Source organism: Panulirus ornatus, chromosome 15, assembly GCF_036320965.1.
Source record: "Panulirus ornatus isolate Po-2019 chromosome 15, ASM3632096v1, whole genome shotgun sequence".
Classification (NCBI taxonomy): Eukaryota; Metazoa; Arthropoda; class Malacostraca; order Decapoda; family Palinuridae; genus Panulirus; species Panulirus ornatus.
The window spans coordinates 47,451,183-47,473,703 of NC_092238.1; positions in this window are offsets into that span (position 1 = coordinate 47,451,183).

The following is a 22,521-nucleotide window of genomic DNA, read 5'->3' on the forward strand; positions in this document are numbered from 1 at the left end:
GGGAACTTATCGTGTTTCATTTTCCCCGTGGACTCTTAAGAATATATATATATATATATATATATATATATATATATATATATATATATATATATATATATATATATATATATATATATATATATATATTCTTTTTTCTTTCTTTTTTGCTTTGTCGCTGTCTCCCGCGTTTGCGAGGTAGCGCAAGGAAACAGACGAAAGAAATGGCCCAACCCACCCCCATACACGTGTATATACATACGTCCACACACGCAAATATACATACCTACACAGCTTTCCATGGTTTACCCCAGACGCTTCACATGCCCTGATTCAATCCACTGACAGCACGTCAACCCCGGTATACCACATCGATCCAATTCACTCTATTCCTTGCCCTCCTTTCACCCTCCTGCATGTTCAGGCCCCAATCACACAAAATCTTTTCACTCCATCTTTCCACCTCCAATTTGGTCTCCCACTTCTCCTCGTTCCCTCCACCTCCGACACATATATCCTCTTGGTCAATCTTTCCTCACTCATTCTCTCCATGTGCCCAAACCATTTCAAAACACCCTCTTCTGCTCTCTCAACCACGCTCTTTTTATTTCCACACATCTCTCTTACCCTTACGTTACTTACTCGATCAAACCACCTCACACCACACATTGTCCTCAAACATCTCATTTCCAGCACATCCATATTTTTTTTTTTTTTTTTTTTTCATACTATTCGCCATTTCCCGCGATAGCGAGGTAGCGTTAAGAACAGAGGACTGGGCCTTTGAGGGAATATCCTCACCTGGCCCCCTTCTCTGTTCCTTCTTTTGGAAAATTAAAAAAAAAAAAACGAGAGGGGAGGATTTCCAGCCCCCCGCTCCCTTCCCTTTTAGTCGCCTTCTACGACACGCAGGGAATACGTGGGAAGTATTCTTTCTCCCCTATCCCCATATATATATATATATATCCCCATATATATATATATATATATATATATATATATATATATATATATATATATATATATATATATATATATATATATATCCCTGGGGATGGGGGAGAAAGAATACTTCCCACGTATTCCCTGCGTGTCGTAGAAGGCGACTAAAAGGGGAGGGAGCGGGGGGCTGGAAATCCTCCCCTCTCAATTTTTTTTAATTTTCCAAAAGAAGGAACAGAGAAGGGGGCCAGGTGAGGATATTCCCTCAGTGGCCCAGTTTCTCTGTTCTTAATGCTACCTCGCTAACGCGGGAAATGGCGAATAGTTTGAAAAAAAAAAAAAAAATATATATATATATATATATGTGTTATTTCCCAACAGGCGCACATAGGAATCTGATAGCATTTTATCGAACCTAACTCTACAACGCGGAGGTATATGAATACGAATAAAGTGCATAGAAACGCACACCTTCATAGTACATACAAATCTCTAACAGCCAGAATCGAACCTGGGACACCTGTGCAAGAGGCAGGAATGTATCCGCTAGGCTATGAGCCTGGATGGTAGCAAAAAACCATTCGAATACTATGTACTCAAGTACCCTTAGTATTCCAATGGTGAGCAACGGGGCCTATACCAGTTATTTCCCAACAGGCGCACATAGCCAGCTGATAGCACTTTACCGAACCTAACTGTACAACGCGGATGTATATGAATACGAATAAAGTGCATAGAAACGCGCACCCTCTTAGAACATACAAACCTCCAACAGCCAGGATCGAACCCGGAACCCTTGTGCAAGAGGATATATAAATATGCATTTATATATTCATTTATCTTATTTATATTTATTTTGATTTGTCGTTGTCCCCCGCGTTTGCGAGGTAGCGCAAGGAAACAGACGAAAGAAATGGCCCAATGCACCCTATACACATGTATATACATACACGTCCACACACGCAAATGTACATACCCATACATCTCAATGTACACATATATATACACACACAGATATATACATATATACACATGCACACAATTCAAACTGTCTGCCTTTATTCATTCCCATCACCACCTCGCCACACATGGAATAACATCCCCCTCCCCCTCATGTGTGCTAAGTAGCGCTAAGAAAAGACAACAAAGGCCCCATTCGTTCACACTGTCTCTAGCTGTCGTGCAATAATGCCCGAAACCACAGCTCCCTTTCCACATACACGCCCCACATAACTTTCATTAGTTTCTCCCCAGACGCTTAATATGCCCTGAGTCAATCTATTGACAGCACGTCGACCCCGGTATACCACATCGACCCAATTCACTCTGTTCCTTGCACGCCTTTCACCCTCCTCCATGTTCAGGCCTCGATAGCTCAAAATTTTTTTTCACTCTATCTCTCCACCTCCAATTTGGTCTCCCACTTCTTCTCGTTCCCTCCACCTCTGACATATATATCCTCTTGGTCAATCTTTCCTCACTCATTCTCTCCATGTGCCCAAACGATTTCAAAACACCCTCTTATGCTCTTTCAACCACGCTCTTCTTATTTTCACACATCTCTCTTACCCTTACATTACTTAATCGATCAAACCACCTCACACCACATATTGTCCTCAAACATCTCATTTCCAGCACATCTACCCTCCTGCGCACAACTCTATCCATAGACCACGCCCCGCAACCATACAACATTGTTGGAACGACTATTCCTTCAAACATAGCCATTTTTGCTTTCGGCATTCCTCACTTGTCGTATAATGTTATATATATATATATATATATATATATATATATATATATATATATATATATATATATATATATATATATATATATATATATATATATATATATGTGTATATATATATATATATATATATATATATATATATATATATATATATATATATATATATATATATATATATATATATATATATATATATATATATATATATATATATATATATTCTTTATTTTTTTTTTTTTGCTTTGTCGCTGTCTCCCGCGTTTGCGAGGTAGCGCAAAGGAAACAGACAAAAGAAATGGCCCAACCGACCCCCATACACATGTATATACATACGTCCACACACGCAACTATACATACCTACACAGCTTTCCACGGTTTACCCCATTTGCTTCACATGCCATGATTCAATCCACTGACAGCACGTCAATCCCGGTATATCACATCGATCCAATTTACTCTATTCCTTGCCCTCCTTTCACCCTCCTGCATGTTCAGGCCCCGATCACACAAAATCTTTTTCACTCCATCTTTCCACCTCCAATTTGGTCTCCCACTTCCCCTCGTTCCCTCCACCTCCGACACATATATCCTCTTGGTCAATCTTTTCACACTCATTCTCTCCATGTGCCCAAACCATTTCAAAACACCCTCATCTGCTCTCTCAACCACGCTCTTTTTATTTCCACACATCTCTCTTACCCTTACGTTACTTACTCGATCAAACCACCTCACACCACACAATGTCCTCAAACATCTCATTTCCAGCACATCCATCCTCCTGCGCACAACTCTATCCATAGCCCACGCCTCGCAACCATACAACATTGTTGGAACCACTATTCCTTCAAACATACCTATTTTTGCTTTCCGAGATAATGTTCTCGACTTCCACACATTCTTCAAGGCTCCGAGGATTTTCGTCCCCTCCCCCACACTATGATTCACTTCCGCTTCCATGGTTCCATCCGCTGCCAAATCCACTCCCAGATATCTAAAACACTTTACTTCCTCCAGTTTTTCTCCATTCAAACTTACCTACCAATTGACTTGACCCTCAACCCTACTGTACCTAATAACCTTGCTCTTATTCACATTTACTCTTAACTTTCTTCTTCCACACACTTTACCAAACTCAGTCACAAGCTTCTGCAGTTTCTCACATGAATCAGCCACCAGCGCTGTATCATCAGCGAACAACAACTGACTCACTTCCCAAGCTCTCTCATCCCCAACAGACTTCATACTTGCCCCTCTTTCCAAAACTCTTGCATTCACCTCCGTAACAACCCAATCCATAAACAAATTAAACAACCATGGAGACATCACACACCCCTGACGCAAACCTACATTCACTGAGAACCAATCAGTTTCCTCTCTTCCTACACGTACACATGCCTTACATCCTCGATAAAAACTTTTCACTGCTTCTAACAACTTACCTCCCTCACCATATATTCTTAATACCTTCCACAGAGCATCTTTATTAACTCTATCATATGCCTTCTCCAGATCCATAAATGCTACATACAAATTCATTTGCTTTTCTAAGTATTTCTCATATACATTCTTCAAAGCAAACACTTGATCCACACATCCTCTACCACTTCGGAAACCACACTGCTCTTCCCCAATCTGATGCTCTGTACATGCCTTCACCCTCTCAATCAATACCCTCCCATATAATTTACCAGGAATACTCAACAAACTTATACCTCTGTAATTTGAGCACTCACTCTTATCCCCTTTGCCTTTGTACAATGGCACTATGCACGCATTCCGCCAATCCTCAGGCACCTCACCATGAGTCATACATACATTAAATAACCTTACCAACCAGTCAATAATACAGTCACCCCCTTTTTTAATAAATTCCACTGCAATACCATCCAAACCTACTGCCTTCCCGGCTTTCATCTTCCGCAAAGCTTTTACTACCTCTTCTCTGTTTACCAAATCATTTTCCCTAACCCTCTCACTTTGCACACCACCTCGACCAAAACACCCTATATCTGCCACTTTATCATCAAACACATTCAACAAACCTTCAAAATACTCGCACCATCTCCTTCTCACATCACCACTACTTGTTATCACCTCCCCATTTGCGCCCTTCACTGAAGTTCCCATTTGCTTCCTTGTCTTACGCACTTTATTTACCTCCTTCCAGAACATCTTTTTATTCTCCCTAAAATTTAATGATACTCTCTGACCCCAACTCTCATTTGCCAGAGAGCGTTGTTGGATTACGTGTTAATTGACAGGCGCGCGAAAGAGAGACTTTTGGATGTTAATGTGCTGAGAGGTGCAACTGGAGGGATTTCTGATCATTATCTTGTGAAGGCTAAGGTGAAGATTTGTATGGGTTTTCAGAAAAGAAGAGTGAATGTTGGGGTGAAGAGGGTAGTGAGAGTAAGTGAGCTTGGGAAGGAGGCTTGTGTGAGGAAGTACCAGGAGAGACTGAGTACAGAATGGAAAAAGGTGAGAACAATGGAAGTAATGGGAGTGGGGGAGGAATGGAATGTATTTAGGGAATCAGTGATGGATTGCGCAAAAGATGCTTGTGGCATGAGAAGAGTGGGAGGTGGGTTGATTAGAAAGGGTAGTGAGTGGCTGGATGAAGAAGTAAGATTATTAGTGAAAGAGTAGAGAGAGGCATTTGGACGATTTTTGCAGGGAAAAAATGCAATTGAGTGGGAGATGTATAAAAGAAAGAGACAGGAGGTCAAGAGAAAGGTGCAAGAGGTGAAAAAAAGGGCAAATGAGAGTTGGGGTGAGAGAGTATCATTAAATTTTAGGGAGAATAAAAAGATGTTCTGGAAGGAGGTAAATAAAGTGCGTAAGACAAGGGAGCAAATGGGAACTTCAGTGAAGGGCGCAAATGGGGAGGTGATAACAAGTAGTGGTGATGTGAGAAGGAGATGGAGTGAGTATTTTGAAGGTTTGTTGAATGTGTTTGATGATAGAGTGGCAGATATAGGGTGTTTTGGTCGAGGTGGTGTGCAAAGTGAGAGGGTTAGGGAAAATGATTTGGTAAACAGAGAAGAGGTAGTGAAAGCTTTGCGGAAGATGAAAGCCGGCAAGGCAGCAGGTTTGGATGGTATTGCAGTGGAATTTATTAAAAAAGGGGGTGACTGTATTGTTGACTGGTTGGTAAGGTTATTTAATGTATGTATGACTCATGGTGAGGTGCCTGAGGATTGGCGGAATGCGTGCATAGTGCCATTGTACAAAGGCAAAGGGGATAAGAGTGAGTGCTCAAATTACAGAGGTATAAGTTTGTTGAGTATTCCTGGTAAATTATATGGGAGGGTATTGATTGAGAGGGTGAAGGCATGTACAGAGCATCAGATTGGGGAAGAGCAGTGTGGTTTCAGAAGTGGTAGAGGATGTGTGGATCAGGTGTTTGCTTTGAAGAATGTATGTGAGAAATACTTAGAAAAGCAAATGGATTTGTATGTAGCATTTATGGATCTGGAGAAGGCATATGATAGAGTTGATAGAGATGCTCTGTGGAAGGTATTAAGAATATATGGTGTGGGAGGAAAGTTGTTAGAAGCAGTGAAAAGTTTTTATCGAGGATGTAAGGCATGTGTACGTGTAGGAAGAGAGGAAAGTGATTGGTTCTCAGTGAATGTAGGTTTGCGGCAGGGGTGTGTGATGTCTCCATGGTTGTTTAATTTGTTTATGGATGGGGTTGTTAGGGAGGTAAATGCAAGAGTTTTGGAAAGAGGGGCAAGTATGAAGTCTGTTGGGGATGAGAGAGCTTGGGAAGTGAGTCAGTTGTTGTTCGCTGATGATACAGCGCTGGTGGCTGATTCATGTGAGAAACTGCAGAAGCTGGTGACTGAGTTTGGTAAAGTGTGTGAAGAAGAAAGTTAAGAGTAAATGTGAATAAGAGCAAGGTTATTAGGTACAGTAGGGTTGAGGGTCAAGTCAATTGGGAGGTGAGTTTGAATGGAGAAAAACTGGAGGAAGTGAAGTGTTTTAGATATCTGGGAGTGGATCTGGCAGCGGATGGAACCATGGAAGCGGAAGTGGATCATAGGGTGGGGGAGGGGGCGAAAATTCTGGGAGCCTTGAAGAATGTGTGGAAGTCGAGAACATTATCTCGGAAAGCAAAAATGGGTATGTTTGAAGGAATAGTGGTTCCAACAATGTTGTATGGTTGCGAGGCGTGGGCTATGGATAGAGTTGTGCGCAGGAGGATGGATGTGCTGGAAATGAGATGTTTGAGGACAATGTGTGGTGTGAGGTGGTTTGATCGAGTAAGTAACGTAAGGGTAAGAGAGATGTGTGGAAATAAAAAGAGCGTGGTTGAGAGAGCAGAAGAGGGTGTTTTGAAATGGTTTGGGCACATGGAGAGAATGAGTGAGGAAAGATTGACCAAGAGGATATATGTGTCGGAGGTGGAGGGAACGAGGAGAAGAGGGAGACCAAATTGGAGGTGGAAAGATGGAGTGAAAAAGATTTTGTGTGATCGGGGCCTGAACATGCAGGAGGGTGAAAGGAGGGCAAGGAATAGAGTGAATTGGAGCGATGTGGTATACCGGGGTTGACGTGCTGTCAGTGGATTGAATCAAGGCATGTGAAGCGTCCGGGTAAACCCTGGAAAGCTGTGTAGGTATGTATTTTGCGTGTGTGGAGTATTATATACATGTGTATGGGGGGGTTTGGGCCATTCTTTCGTCTGTTTCCCTTGGGTACTTTGCAAAAGCGGGACAGCGACAAAGTATAAAAAAAAAAAAAAAAATATATATATATATATATAAAATATAATATCATATATTATATATAAATATATATATATAATATATATTATATATAAAATATTAAAATATTAATATATTTAAAAAATATATAATTTTATAAATTAATATATATATTATATTATATATATATATTTTTAAAAATTTTATATATATATTATAAATTTTATATAATATATATATATTTATATTATATATTTAAATATTTAAAAAATTGGAACAATGTGGTAAAACCGGGTCGATGGTTTTTCACTGGATTGAACGGGGGATGGGGGAACATCTGGGAAAAAAAAGGGAAATTTTTTTGGGGGGGCCCGGATGTCGAAAGGGGGCTTTGGGGTTTTGGTGCATTTCAAAATGAAAAGCTAGAGACTTTAGTGTGAAAGAATGCGGCCTTTTTGTCTTTTTTCCCAGCACTGCTCGTGGGGGCGGGGGAGTAGGGGGCCATTTCATGTGTGGCCAGGGGGGCGTGGGAAAAAATGAGGGCACAAGTATTTAATATTTACATTTGTAATTTTTGTAATTTTTTTTGGGGATAGGGGAGAAAGAAACTTCCCCGTATTTTCCCTGGGTGTCAAAAAAGGGGGACAACAAGGGAAGGGAAACAGGGGTGGAAATCCTCCTTCTCCTTTTTTTTTTTTTTTCCCAAAAGGGAAAGGGAAAAGAGGGGGGTGGATGAAGGTGTTTCCTCAGACGCCATTCCCCTGCTTAACCCCCCGCTTTCCGCGGGAAATGGCGAATTTAAGAAAGAAAATATATTTTTATTTTATAAATATATTATATTATTATATATAAAATTTTAATATATATATATAAATATATAATTTTATTTATTATAATATATATATTTAAAAATTTAAAATATATAAAAAAATTAAAAATAAAATATATATATATATATATAAAAATATAATAATTTTTTATATAAAAAAATATTTAAAAAATAAAAATAAATAAATATTATATATATATAATAATTTTAATAATAATTTTTTAATATATTTTATAAAAATTTAATTTTTATATATAAAATATATATATATAAAATATAATAATTATATATTTTTTTTATTTACTCATTTATTTTGCTTTGTCGCGTCCCCCGCGTTTGGGGAGGTAGGGAAGGAAAAAAAGAAAAAAATGGGCCCAAACCCCCAAACCCCTACACATGTAAATACATACCGTCCACACACCAAAAAATAATACCCATACATCCAATTTACATATAATTTTTACACACAGAAACATAAAAAATACCCCTGCCCCAGAATTCACACTGTCTGCCTTTATTCAGTCCCATCACCACCTCGCCACACATGGAATAACATCCACCCTCCCACCCCTCATGTGGTGTAATTAGCGCTAAGATAAGACAACAAAGCCCCAATTCGTTCACTGACTGTCTCTAGCTAGTCCCGTGCCCAAAAAAAATTAATTTGTTTTGCCCGAACACAGCGCCCCTTTCCACAATACAAACGCCCCACATACCTTTCATTATTTTCCTCCCCAACCTAATATGCCCATGATCATCTATTGACCAGCACTCACCCGGAAACCACATCGACCCAATTCACTCTGTTCTCTTGCACGTCCTTTCACCTCCCTCCATGTTTCAGCCTCGATAGCACAAAATTTTTTTTCACTCTATCTCTCCACCTCAATTTGGTCCTCCCACTTCTTCTACGTCCCCTCCACCTCTGACATATATAACCTCTTGTCCAATCTTTCCTCACTCATCTCCTCGCTGTCACAAAACGATTTCAAAACACCCTCTTATCTCTTTCAACCACCTCTTCTTATTTTCATACCTCTCGCTCTCACTCTTACATTACTTAATCGATCAAACCACCTCACGACCACATATTGTCCTCAAACATCTCATTTCCAGCACACTACCCTCCTGCGCACAAATCTAACCATAACCAAAGCCCCCGCAACCATACAACAATTGTTGGAACGACTAATCCTTCAAACATAGCCATTTTTGCTTTCGCATTCCTCACTTGTCGTAAATGTAATATATATATATATATAAATATATTATAAATAATATATATATATATAAGATATATATATAGTATATATATAATATATATATAGATATATGTTTATGATATAAAATATAATTTTTATATATAATATCGTGTAATAATATATATATAGATATATATATATATATATAAAATATATCTATATTACTATATAATATAATATAGTATATATATATATATATTCATTAATTTTTTTTTTTTTTGCTTTGTCGCTGTCTCCCGCGTTGCGAGGTAGCGCAAGGAAACAACAAAAGAAATGGCCCTAAACCGACCCCCATACACATGTATATACATACTCCACACACGCAACTATACATACCTTCACGCTTTCTCCACGGTTTACACACCATTTGCTTCACAATGCCATGATTTCAATCCGACTGACAGCACGTCAATCCCGTAGATCACATAATCGATCCAATTTACTCTATTCCTTGCCCTCCTTTCACCCATCTCCATGTTCAGCCCCGATCACACATAAATCTTTATCACTCCTCTTTCACCTCCAATTTGTCTCCAATTCCCTCGTTCCCTCCACCACTCCGACACAATATCCCTCTTGTCAATCTTTTCACACTCATTTCTCTCACATGTGCCCAAACCAATTTCAAAACCCTCATCTGCCTCAGCAACCACGCTCTTTTTATTTCCACACAGCTCCTTACCCTTACGTTACTTACCGATCAAAAACCACTCAACACCACACAATGTCCTCAAACATCTCATTTCCACACAACCATCCTCCTCCACAACTCAATCCATAGCCCACGCCTCGCAACCATACAACATTGTTGGACCACTATTCCTTCAAACATACCTATTTTTGCTTTTCGAGATAATGTTCTCGACTTCCACACATTCTTCAAGGCTCCCAGAATTTTCGACCCCGCCACCACCCTATGATTTCACTCCCGCTTCCATGGTTCATCCGCTGCCAGATCCACTACCAGATACTCTAAAACAATTTACTTCCTCCTGTTTTTTCTCCATCATACTTACCTCCCAATTGACTTGACCTCAAACCCTACTGTACCTAATAAACTTGCTCTTATTCACAATTTACTCCTAACTTTCTTCTTTCACACGCTTTACCAAACTCAGTCACCAGCTTCTGCAGTTTTCACATGAATCAGCCACACGGCTGTATCATCAGCGAACAACAACATGACTCACTTCCAGCTGCTTCATCCACAACAGACTTCCATTTTTGCCCCTCTTTCAAAACTCTTGCATCACCTCCCTAACAACCCCATCCATAAACAAACTAAACAAACTTGGAGACATCACACACCCCTGCCGCAACCTACATTCCACTGGGGACAACCCAACCACTTTCCTCTTTCTACAACGTACACATGCCTTTACCACCTCGGATAAAACTTTTCACTGCCTATTTTAACAACTTGCCTTGCCACACAATATTATTCTTAATACCTTCCACAGAGCTTCTCTATCAACTCTATCTATAATATATAAATATATTATATATATATTAATAATATATATATATTTTACAGATATTATTATTTTGCTTTCTTCGCTGTCTCCCGCGTTTCGAGGTAGGCATGGAAACAGACGAAAGAAATGTCCAACCCACCCCCATTACACATGTATATACACACACACGTCCAACCACGCAATATAACTACAATCCATCTCAATGTACACATATATATACACACAACAGACTCAACATATATACCATGCACACAATTCACACTGTCTGCCTTTATCATTCCCATCGCCCGGATTACATACATATATATTATCCTGGGGATAGGGGGAGAAAGTTTACTTCCACGTATTCCACTGCGTGTCGTAGAAGGCGACTAAAAGGGGAGGGCAGGGGGGCCAGGGAAATCCTTCCACTCCTCGTTTTGATTTAAATTTTCCAAAGAAGAACAGAAGGGGCCAGGTGAGGATATTCAAAAAAGGCCCCAAGACCACTGTTCCTAAAACGCTACCTCGCTAACGCGGGAAATGGCGAATAGTTAAAAGAAAGAATATATATTCTATATAATATTATATATATTTTTATTTATTTCATTTTGGCTTTTGTTCGCTGTCTCCGCGGTTAGCCAGGTAGCGCAAGGAAACAGACGAAAGAATTGCCCAACCCGCCCACAACACATGTATATACATACCGTCCACACACATAAATATACATACCTTATACATCTTAATGTACACATATATAAATATACACACAGACATATACATATATACAACCATGTAATAATTCATGAATACTGTCTGCCTTTATTTGTTCCCACGCCACAACCCCACAGAAATCATGGAAAACAACCCCCTCCCCCCTCATGTGGTGGCGAGTAGCGCAGAAAAGACACCAAAAAGGACATCAAAAGTCACAAAAGACACTCAGTCCTCTACTGTCATGTAATAATCAACCGAAGCCACAGCTCCCTTTCCACATTCCAGGCCCCATACAACTTTCCATAGGTACCCCAGGTAGCTTCTTATGCCCTAGTTCAATCCATTGACAGACACATCGACCCGGTATACCACATCGTTCTAATTCAACTCATATTCCTTGCACGTCTTTCACCCACTGCATGTTCAGGCCCCGATCACTCGGGGATATACTATATATATTATATATATATATCTTATATATATATATATATATATATATTTATATATAGATATATATATATATATATAGTATATATATTATATATATTTATATATATATTTTGTTTAATTTGTTTATGGATGGGGTTGTTAGGAAGGTAAATGCAATAGTTTTTGGAAAGAGGGGCAAGTATGAAGTCTGTTGGGGGATGAGAAGGAGGGGGGAAAATAAAAATGGGTGCTTGGGAAGTGATGTCAGTTGTTGTTCGCTGATGACACAGCTCTGGTGGCTGATTCATGTGTGAAACTGCAGATGATGGTGACTGAGTTTGGTTAAAGTGTGTGGAGAAGGAAAGTTAAGAGTAAATGTGAATAAGAGCAAGGTTATTTAGGTACTAGTAGGGTTGAGGGTCTAGTCAATTTGGAGGTGAGTTTGAATGGAGAAAAAAACTGTGGAGGAAGTGAAGTTTTTAGATATCTGAGTGGATCTGGCAGCGGATGGAACCCATTGGAAGCCGGAAGTGGATCATGGGTGGTGGGAGGTGGCGAACGAAAATTCTGGGGGCACCCTTGAAGATTTGTGGAAGTCGAGAACATTATCTCGAAAGCAAAAATGGGTATGTTTGAAGGAATAGTTGGTTCCATAACAATGTGTATGGTTGCGAGGCGTGGGCTATGGATAGAGTTGTGCGCAGGAGGATGGATGTGCTGGAAATGAGATGTTTGAGGACAATGTGTGGTGTGAGGTGGTTTGATCGAGTAAGTAACGTAAGGGTAAGAGAGATGTGTGGAAATAAAAAGAGCGTGGTTGAGAGAGCAGAAGAGGGTGTTTTGAAATGGTTTGGGCACATGGAGAGAATGAGTGAGGAAAGATTGACCAAGAGGATATATGTGTCGGAGGTGGAGGGAACGAGGAGAAGAGGGAGACCAAATTGGAGGTGGAAAGATGGAGTGAAAAAGATTTTGTGTGATCGGGGCCTGAACATGCAGGAGGGTGAAAGGAGGGCAAGGAATAGAGTGAATTGGAGCGATGTGGTATACAGGGGTTGACGTGCTGTCAGTGGATTGAATCAAGGCATGTGAAGCGTCTGGGGTAAACCATGGAAAGCTGTGTAGGTATGTATATTTGCGTGTGTGGACGTGTGTATGTACATGGTCCTTATGGGGGGGGTTGGGCATTTCTTCGTCTGTTTCCTTGCGCTACCTCCGCAAACGCGGGATGACAGCGACAAAGTATTAAAAAAAAAAAAAAAAAAAAAAAAAATATATATATATATATATATATTATATTATATATATATATATAATATATATATGTATTTATATTATATATTTATTATATATATATATATATATATATATATTTATTTAATATATATATATATATATATATATTATATATATGTATATATATTTTATATATTATTTATATATTTATTATATATATATATATTTATATATATATACATATTTATTATTATATATATATTATATTATAATATATATATATATATATAATAATATATATATATATATATATTATATATATCTATATTATTATATATTCCCTGAGGATAGGGAGAAGAATATTCCCACGGCATTCCTTACGTGTAGGACAGGGCGAGCACAGGGGACGGGAGCGGGGGCCTAAACACCCTCCCCTCTGTTATTTATCTTTTCTACAATGGAAACGGAAGGAGTCACGCGGGGAGTGGCTCATCCTCCTCGAAGCTCAGATTGGGGTGTTTAAATGTTTGCGGATTGTAACCAAGATGAGAAAAAAGAATAGATAGGTTGTATGTTTGGAGGACAGGAAGCTGAATTGTTTTGGCTCTGAGTGAAACGGAAGGTCAAGGTATAAATGGTAAATGAGTGGTTTGGGATGTTTTGGGAGTAAAATCATGGGGTTAGTGGAGAGGGACAAGAGGAAGGAAGGAGTAGCACTACTCCTGAGAAAGGTGTGTTAGGAGTTGTGATAGAGTGTAAGAAAGTAAACTCTAGATTGTATGGTAAATCTGGAGGTAGATCGAAAGAGTATGGGTGTTTAATGGTGCATATGCATCTGGGACATGAGGAGAAAGATCATGAGTGGCAAGTGTTTTGGGAGAGAGCTGAATCCGTGTGTTAGTTGCTTTGATTGCACGAGCGGGTTATAGTGATGGGTGGATTGAATGCACAAGGTAAGTAATGTGGTAGTTGAGGGAATAATTGGGATACATGGGGTGTTCAGTGTTGTACATAGATGTGGTGAGAGCAGATTAGAAATGTAGTGAGTAGTGGAATGAAGAGATAAGATTATTAGTGAAAGAGAAAAAGAGAGGCATTTGTACAAGTTTTGCATAGATTAGTGCAAATGACTGGAAGATGTATAAAAGAAAGAGGCAGGAGGTCAAGAGAAAAGTGCAAGAGGTGAAAAAAGAGGCCAAATGAGAATTGGGGTGAGAGAGTATAATTAAATTCTAGGGAGAATAAAAATATGTTGTGGAAGGAGGTAAATTAAGTGCGTTAGACAAGAGAGCAAATGGGAACATCGGTGAAGGGGCCAATGGGGAGGTGATAACAAGTAGTTGTGCTGTGAGGAGATGGAGTGAGTATTTTGAAGGTTTGTTGAATGTGTTGGATGATAGAGTGGCAGATATGGGGTTTTCTGGTCGAGGTGGTATGCGAAGAGGGCTATAGAAAATAATTTGGTAAACAGAGAAGAGGTAGTAAAAGCTTTGCGGAAGATGAAAGCCAGCAAGGCAGCGGGTTTGGATGGTATTGCAGTGGAATTTATTAATAAAGTGGGTGATTGTGTTGTTGATTGGTTTGAAAGAATATTCAATGCGTGTATGGTGAGGTGCCTGATAATTGGCGGAATGCATGCATATTGCCATTATACAAAGGCAAAGGGGATAAAGGTGATTGCTTAATTTACAGAGGTGTACGTTTGTTGAGTATGACAAGGAAATTATATGGAAGGATATTGATTGAGAGGGTGAAGACATGTACAGAGCATCAGACTTGGGAAGAGCAGTGTGGCTTCAGAAGTGGTAGAGGATGTGCGGATCAGGTGTTTGCTTTGAAGAAAGTTTGTGAGAAATACTTAGAAAGGGAATGGATTTCTATGCAGCATTTATGGATATGGAGAAGGCATATGATAGAGTTGGCAGAGATGCTTTGTGGAAGGTATTAAGAATATATGGTGTGGGAAGTAGGTTGTTGGAACTAGTGAAAAGTTTTTATCGAGGATGTAAGGCATGTGTACGAGTAGGAAAAGAGGAAAGTGATTGGTTCTCCGTGAATGTTTGTTTGCGGCAGAGGTGCTTAATGGCTCCATGAATGTTCAATTTGTTTATGGATGGGGTTGTTAGGGAGGTAAATTGAAGAATTTCGGAGTGAGGGGCAAGTATGCAGTCTGTTGTGGATGAGAGAGCTTCGGAAGTGAGTCAGTTGTTGTTCGCTGATGATACAGCGCATGTGGCTGATTTGGGTAAAGAATGTGAAAGAAGAAAGCTATGAGAACAAGGTTGTTAGGGACAGTAGAGTTGAGGGAGAAGTTAATTGGGAGATAAGTTTGAATGGAGAAAAACTGGAGAAAGTGAAGTGTTTTAGGTATCTGGGAGTGGATTTGGCAGCGGATGGAACCATGTAAACGGAAGTGAGTCATAGGGTTGGGGGGAGGGGGAGAAGGTTCTGGGGGCGTTGAAAGATGTATGGAAGGCGAGAACATTATCTTCGAAAGCAAAAGCGGGTATGTTTGAAGGAATAGTGGTTCCATGAATGTCATATAGTTGCGAGGCGTGGGCTATAGATAAAGTTGTGCGGAGGAGGGGGAATGTGGTGGAAATGAGATGTTTGAGGAAAATAGGTGGTTTGAGGTGGCTTGATCGAGTAAGTAATGAAAGATTGAGAAAGCACAAGAGGATGTCTTGAAAAGGTTTGGTCACATTGACTGAATGAGTGAGGAAAGATTGACAAAGAGGATATACGTGTCAGAGGTGGAGGGAACGAGGAGAAGTAGGAGACCAAATTAGATGTAGAAAGAAGGGGTAGAAGAGATTTTGAGCGCTCGGGGCCTGAGCATGAAGGAGGGTGAAAGGCATGGGAGGAATAGAACGAATTGGAATGATATGGTATACCGGGGTCGACGTGCTGTCAATGGATTGAACCAGGGCATGTGAAGTGTCTGGGGTAAACCATAGAAAGTTTTGTGGGAATGCATGTGGAAAGGGATCTATGGTTTCGATGAATTATACATGAGAGCTAGAGAGTGAGTGTGAATGAAAGTGGCATTTGTTGTCTTTTCCTAGCGTTACCTCGAGTGCATGCAGGGGTAAGGGATTGTTATTTCATGTGTGGCGTATTGGACAATCGCATGTTACCAAATGGCGTTCTAGCTTCGTCTCTTCGTTGTATATTAACAGACTGTTATGTTTCTCTCTTGAATCTCTCCTGATGATGTGATTATTGCACGAAAGTGCACTTGGGAACTTATCGTGTTTCATTTTCCCCGTGGACTCTTAAGAATATATATATATATATATATATATATATATATATATATATATATATATATATATATATATATATATATATATATATATATATTCTTTTTTTCTTTCTTTTTTGCTTTGTCGCTGCCTCCCGCGTTTGCGAGGTAGCGCAAGGAAACAGACGAAAGAAATGGCCCAACCCACCCCCATACACGTGTATATACATACGTCCACACACGCAAATATACATACCTACACAGCTTTCCATGGTTTACCCCAGACGCTTCACATGCCCTGATTCAATCCACTGACAGCACGTCAACCCCGGTATACCACATCGATCCAATTCACTCTATTCCTTGCCCTCCTTTCACCCTCCTGCATGTTCAGGCCCCAATCACACAAAATCTTTTCACTCCATCTTTCCACCTCCAATTTGGTCTCCCACTTCTCCTCGTTCCCTCCACCTCCGACACATATATCCTCTTGGTCAATCTTTCCTCACTCATTCTCTTCATGTGCCCAAACCATTTCAAAACACCCTCTTCTGCTCTCTCAACCACGCTCTTTTTATTTCCACACATCTCTCTTACCCTTACGTTACTTACTCGATCAAACCACCTCACACCACACATTGTCCTCAAACATCTCATTTCCAGCACATCCATATATATATATATATATATATATATATATATATATATATATATATATATATATATATATATATATATATATATATATATATATATATATATATATATATATATATATCCCTGGGGATGGGGGAGAAAGAATACTTCCCACGTATTCCCTGCGTGTCGTAGAAGGCGACTAAAAGGGGAGGGAGCGGGGGGCTGGAAATCCTCCCCTCTCAATTTTTTTAATTTTCCAAAAGAAGGAACAGAGAAGGGGGCCAGGTGAGGATATTCCCTCAGTGGCCCAGTTTCTCTGTTCTTAATGCTACCTCGCTAACGCGGGAAATGGCGAATAGTTTGAAAAAAAAAAAAAAAAAAATATATATATATATATATATATATATATATATATATATATATATATATATATATATATGTTATTTCCCAACAGGCGCACATAGCCATCTGATAGCACTTTATCGAACCTAACTCTACAACGCGGAGGTATATGAATACGAATAAAGTGCATAGAAACGCACACCTTCATAGTACATACAAATCTCTAACAGCCAGAATCGAACCTGGGACACCTGTGCAAGAGGCAGGAATGTATCCGCTAGGCTATGAGCCTGGATGGTAGCAAAAAACCATTCGAATACTATGTACTCAAGTACCCTTAGTATCCCAATGGTGAGCAACGGGGCCTATACCAGTTATTTCCCAACAGGCGCACATAGCCAGCTGATAGCACTTTACCGAACCTAACTGTACAACGCGGATGTATATGAATACGAATAAAGTGCATAGAAACGCGCACCCTCTTAGAACATACAAACCTCCAACAGCCAGGATCGAACCCGGAACCCTTGTGCAAGAGGATATATAAATATGCATTTATATATTCATTTATCTTATTTATATTTATTTTGATTTGTCGTTGTCCCCCGCGTTTGCGAGGTAGCGCAAGGAAACAGACGAAAGAAATGGCCCAATGCACCCTATACACATGTATATACATACACGTCCACACACGCAAATGTACATACCCATACATCTCAATGTACACATATATATACACACACAGATATATACATATATACACATGCACACAATTCAAACTGGCTGCCTTTATTCATTCCGATCACCACCTCGCCAAACATGGAATAACATCCCCCTCCCCCTCATGTGTGCTAAGTAGCGCTAAGAAAAGACAACAAAGGCCCCATTCGTTCACACTGTCTCTAGCTGTCGTGCAATAATGCCCGAAACCACAGCTCCCTTTCCACATACACGCCCCACAGAACTTTCATTAGTTTCTCCCCAGACGCTTAATATGCCCTGAGTCAATCTATTGACAGCACGTCGACCCCGGTATACCACATCGACCCAATTCACTCTGTTCCTTGCACGCCTTTCACCCTCCTCCATGTTCATGCCTCGATAACTCAAAATTTTTTTTCACTCTATCTCTCCACCTCCAATTTGGTCTCCCACTTCTTCTCGTTCCCTCCACCTCTGACATATATATCCTCTTGGTCAATCTTTCCTCACTCATTCTCTCCATGTGCCCAAACCATTTCAAAACACCCTCTTCTGCTCTCTCAACCACGCTCTTTTTATTTCCACACATCTCTCTTACCCTTACGTTACTTACTCGATCAAACCACCTCACACCACACAATGTCCTCAAACATCTCATTTCCAGCACATCCATCCTCCTGCGCACAACTCTATCCATAGCCCACGCCTCGCAACCATACAACATTGTTGGAACCACTATTCCTTCAAACATACCTATTTTTGCTTTCCGAGATAATGTTCTCGACTTCCACACATTCTTCAAGGCTCCGAGGATTTTCGTCCCCTCCCCCACACTATGATTCACTTCCGCTTCCATGGTTCCATCCGCTGCCAAATCCACTCCCAGATATCTAAAACACTTTACTTCCTCCAGTTTTTCTCCATTCAAACTTACCTACCAATTGACTTGACCCTCAACCCTACTGTACCTAATTACCTTGCTCTTATTCACATTACTCTTAACTTTCTTCTTTCACACACATTACTCAGTCACAAGCTTCTGCAGTTTCTCACATGAATCAGCCACCAGCGCTGTATCATCAGCGAACAACAACTGACTCACTTCCCAAGCTCTCTCATCCCCAACAGACTTCATACTTGCCCCTCTTTCCAAAACTCTTGCATTCACCTCCGTAACAACCCAATCCATAAACAAATTAAACAACCATGGAGACATCACACACCCCTGACGCAAACCTACATTCACTGAGAACCAATCAGTTTCCTCTCTTCCTACATGTACACATGCCTTACATCCTCGATAAAAACTTTTCACTGCTTCTAACAACTTGCCTCCCTCACCATATATTCTTAATACCTTCCACAGAGCATCTTTATTAACTCTATCATATGCCTTCTCCAGATCCATAAATGTTACATACAAATCCATTTGCTTTTCTAAGTATTTCTCATATACATTCTTCAAAGCAAACACTTGATCCACACATCCTCTACCACTTCGGAAACCACACTGCTCTTCCCCAATCTGATACTCTGTACATGCCTTCACCCTCTCAATCATTACCCTCCCATGTAATTTACCAGGAATACTCAACAAACTTATACCTCTGTAATTTGAGCACTCACTCTTATCCCCTTTGCCTTTGTACAATGGCACTATGCACGCATTCCGCCAATCCTCAGGCACCTCACCATGAGTCATACAAACATTAAATAACCTTACCAACCAGTCAATAATACAGTCACCCCCTTTTTTAATAAATTCCACTGCAATACCATCCAAACCTACTGCCTTGCCGGCTTTCATCTTCCGCAAAGCTTTTACTAACTCTTCTCTGTTTACCAAATCATTTTCCCTAACCCTCTCACTTTGCACACCACCTCGACCAAAGCACCCTATATCTGCCACTTTATCATCAAACACATTCAACAAACCTTCAAAATACTCACTCCATCTCCTTCTCACATCACCACTACTTGTTATCACCTCCCCATTTGCGCCCTTCACTGAAGTTCCCATTTGCTTCCTTGTCTTACGCACTTTATTTACCTCCTTCCAGAACATCTTTTTATTCTCCCTAAAATTTAATGATACTCTCTCACCCCAACTCTTATTTGCCAGAGAGCGTTGTTGGATTACGTGTTAATTGACAGGCGCGCGAAAGAGAGACTTTTGGATGTTAATGTGCTGAGAGGTGCAACTGGAGGGATGTCTGATCATTATCTTGTGGAGGCTAAGGTGAAGATTTGTATGGGTTTTCAGAAAAGAAGAGTGAATGTTGGGGTGAAGAGGGTAGTGAGAGTAATTTAATGATTCTCAAGTGAGCTTGAGAAGGAGACCTGTGTGAGGAAGTACCAGGAGAGACTGAGTACAGAATGGAAAAAGGTGAGAACAATGGAAGCAAGGGGAGTGGGGTAGGAATGGGATGTATTTAGGGAATCAGTGATGGATTGCGCAAAAGATGCTTGTGGCATGAGAAGAGTGGGAGGTGGGGTGATTAGAAAGGGTAGTGAGTGGTGGGATGAAGAAGTAAGAGTATTAGTGAAAGAGAAGAGAGAGGCATTTGGACGATTTTTGCAGGGAAAAAATGCAATTGAGTGGGAGATGTATAAAAGAAAGAGACAGGAGGTCAAGAGAAAGGTGCAAGAGGTGAAAAAAAGGGCAAATGAGAGTTGGGGTGAGAGAGTATCATTAAATTTTAGGGAGAATAAAAAGATGTTCTGGAAGGAGGTAAATAAAGTGCGTAAGACAAGGAAGCAAATGGGAACTTCAGTGAAGGGCGCAAATGGGGAGGTGATAACAAGTAGTGGTGATGTGAGAAGGAGATGGAGTGAGTATTTTGAAGGTTTGTTGAATGTGTTTGATGATAAAGTGGCAGATATAGGGTGCTTTGGTCGAGGTGGTGTGCAAAGTGAGAGGGTTAGGGAAAATGATTTGGTAAACAGAGAAGAGGTAGTGAAAGCTTTGCGGAAGATGAAAGCCGGCAAGGCAGCAGGTTTGGATGCTATTGCAGTGGAATTTATTAAAAAAGGGGGTGACTGTATTGTTGACTGGTTGGTAAGGTTATTTAATGTATGTATGACTCATGGTGAGGTGCCTGAGGATTGGCGGAATGCGTGCATAGTGCCATTGTACAAAGGCAAAGGGAATAAGAGTGAGTGCTCAAATTACAGAGGTATAAGTTTGGTGAGTATTCCTGGTAAATTATATGGGAGGGTATTGATTGAGAGGGTGAAGGCATGTACAGAGCATCAGATTGGGGAAGAGCAGTGTGGTTTCAGAAGTGGTAGAGGATGTGTGGATCAGGTGTTTGCTTTGAAGAATGTATGTGAGAAATACTTAGAAAAGCAAATGGATTTGTATGTAGCATTTATGGATTCTGGAGAAGGCATATGATAGAGTTGATAGAGATGCTCTGTGGAAGGTATTAAGAATATATGGTGTGGGAGGAAAGTTGTTAGAAGCAGTGAAAAGTTTTTATCGAGGATGTAAGGCATGTGTACGTGTAGGAAGAGAGGAAAGTGATTGGTTCTCAGTGAATGTAGGTTTGCGGCAGGGGTGTGTGATGTCTCCATGGTTGTTTAATTTGTTTATGGATGGGGTTGTTAGGGAGGTAAATGCAAGAGTTTTGGAAAGAGGGGCAAGTATGAAGTCTGTTGGGGATGAGAGAGCTTGGGAAGTGAGTCAGTTGTTGTTCGCTGATGATACAGCGCTGGTGGCTGATTCATGTGAAAAACTGCAGAAGCTGGTGACTGAGTTTGGTAAAGTGTGTCGAAGAAGAAAGTTGGGAGTAAATGTGAATAAGAGCAAGGTTATTAGGTACAGTAGGGTTGAGGGTCAAGTCAATTGGGAGGTGAGTTTGAATGGAGAAAAACTGGAGGAAGTGAAGTGTTTTAGATATCTGGGAGTGGATCTGGCAGCGGATGGAACCATGGAAGCGGAAGTGGATCATAGGGTGGGGGAGGGGGCGAAAATTCTGGGGGCCTTGAAGAATGTGTGGAAGTCGAGAACATTATCTCGGAAAGCAAAAATGGGTATGTTTGAAGGAATAGTGGTTCCAACAATGTTGTATGGTTGCGAGGCGTGGGCTATGGATAGAGTTGTGCGCAGGAGGATGGATGTGCTGGAAATGAGATGTTTGAGGACAATGTGTGGTGTGAGGTGGTTTGATCGAGTGAGTAACGTAAGGGTAAGAGAGATGTGTGGAAATAAAAAGAGCGTGGTTGAGAGCAGAAGAGGGTGTTTTGAAGTGGTTTGGGCACATGGAGAGAATGAGTGAGGAA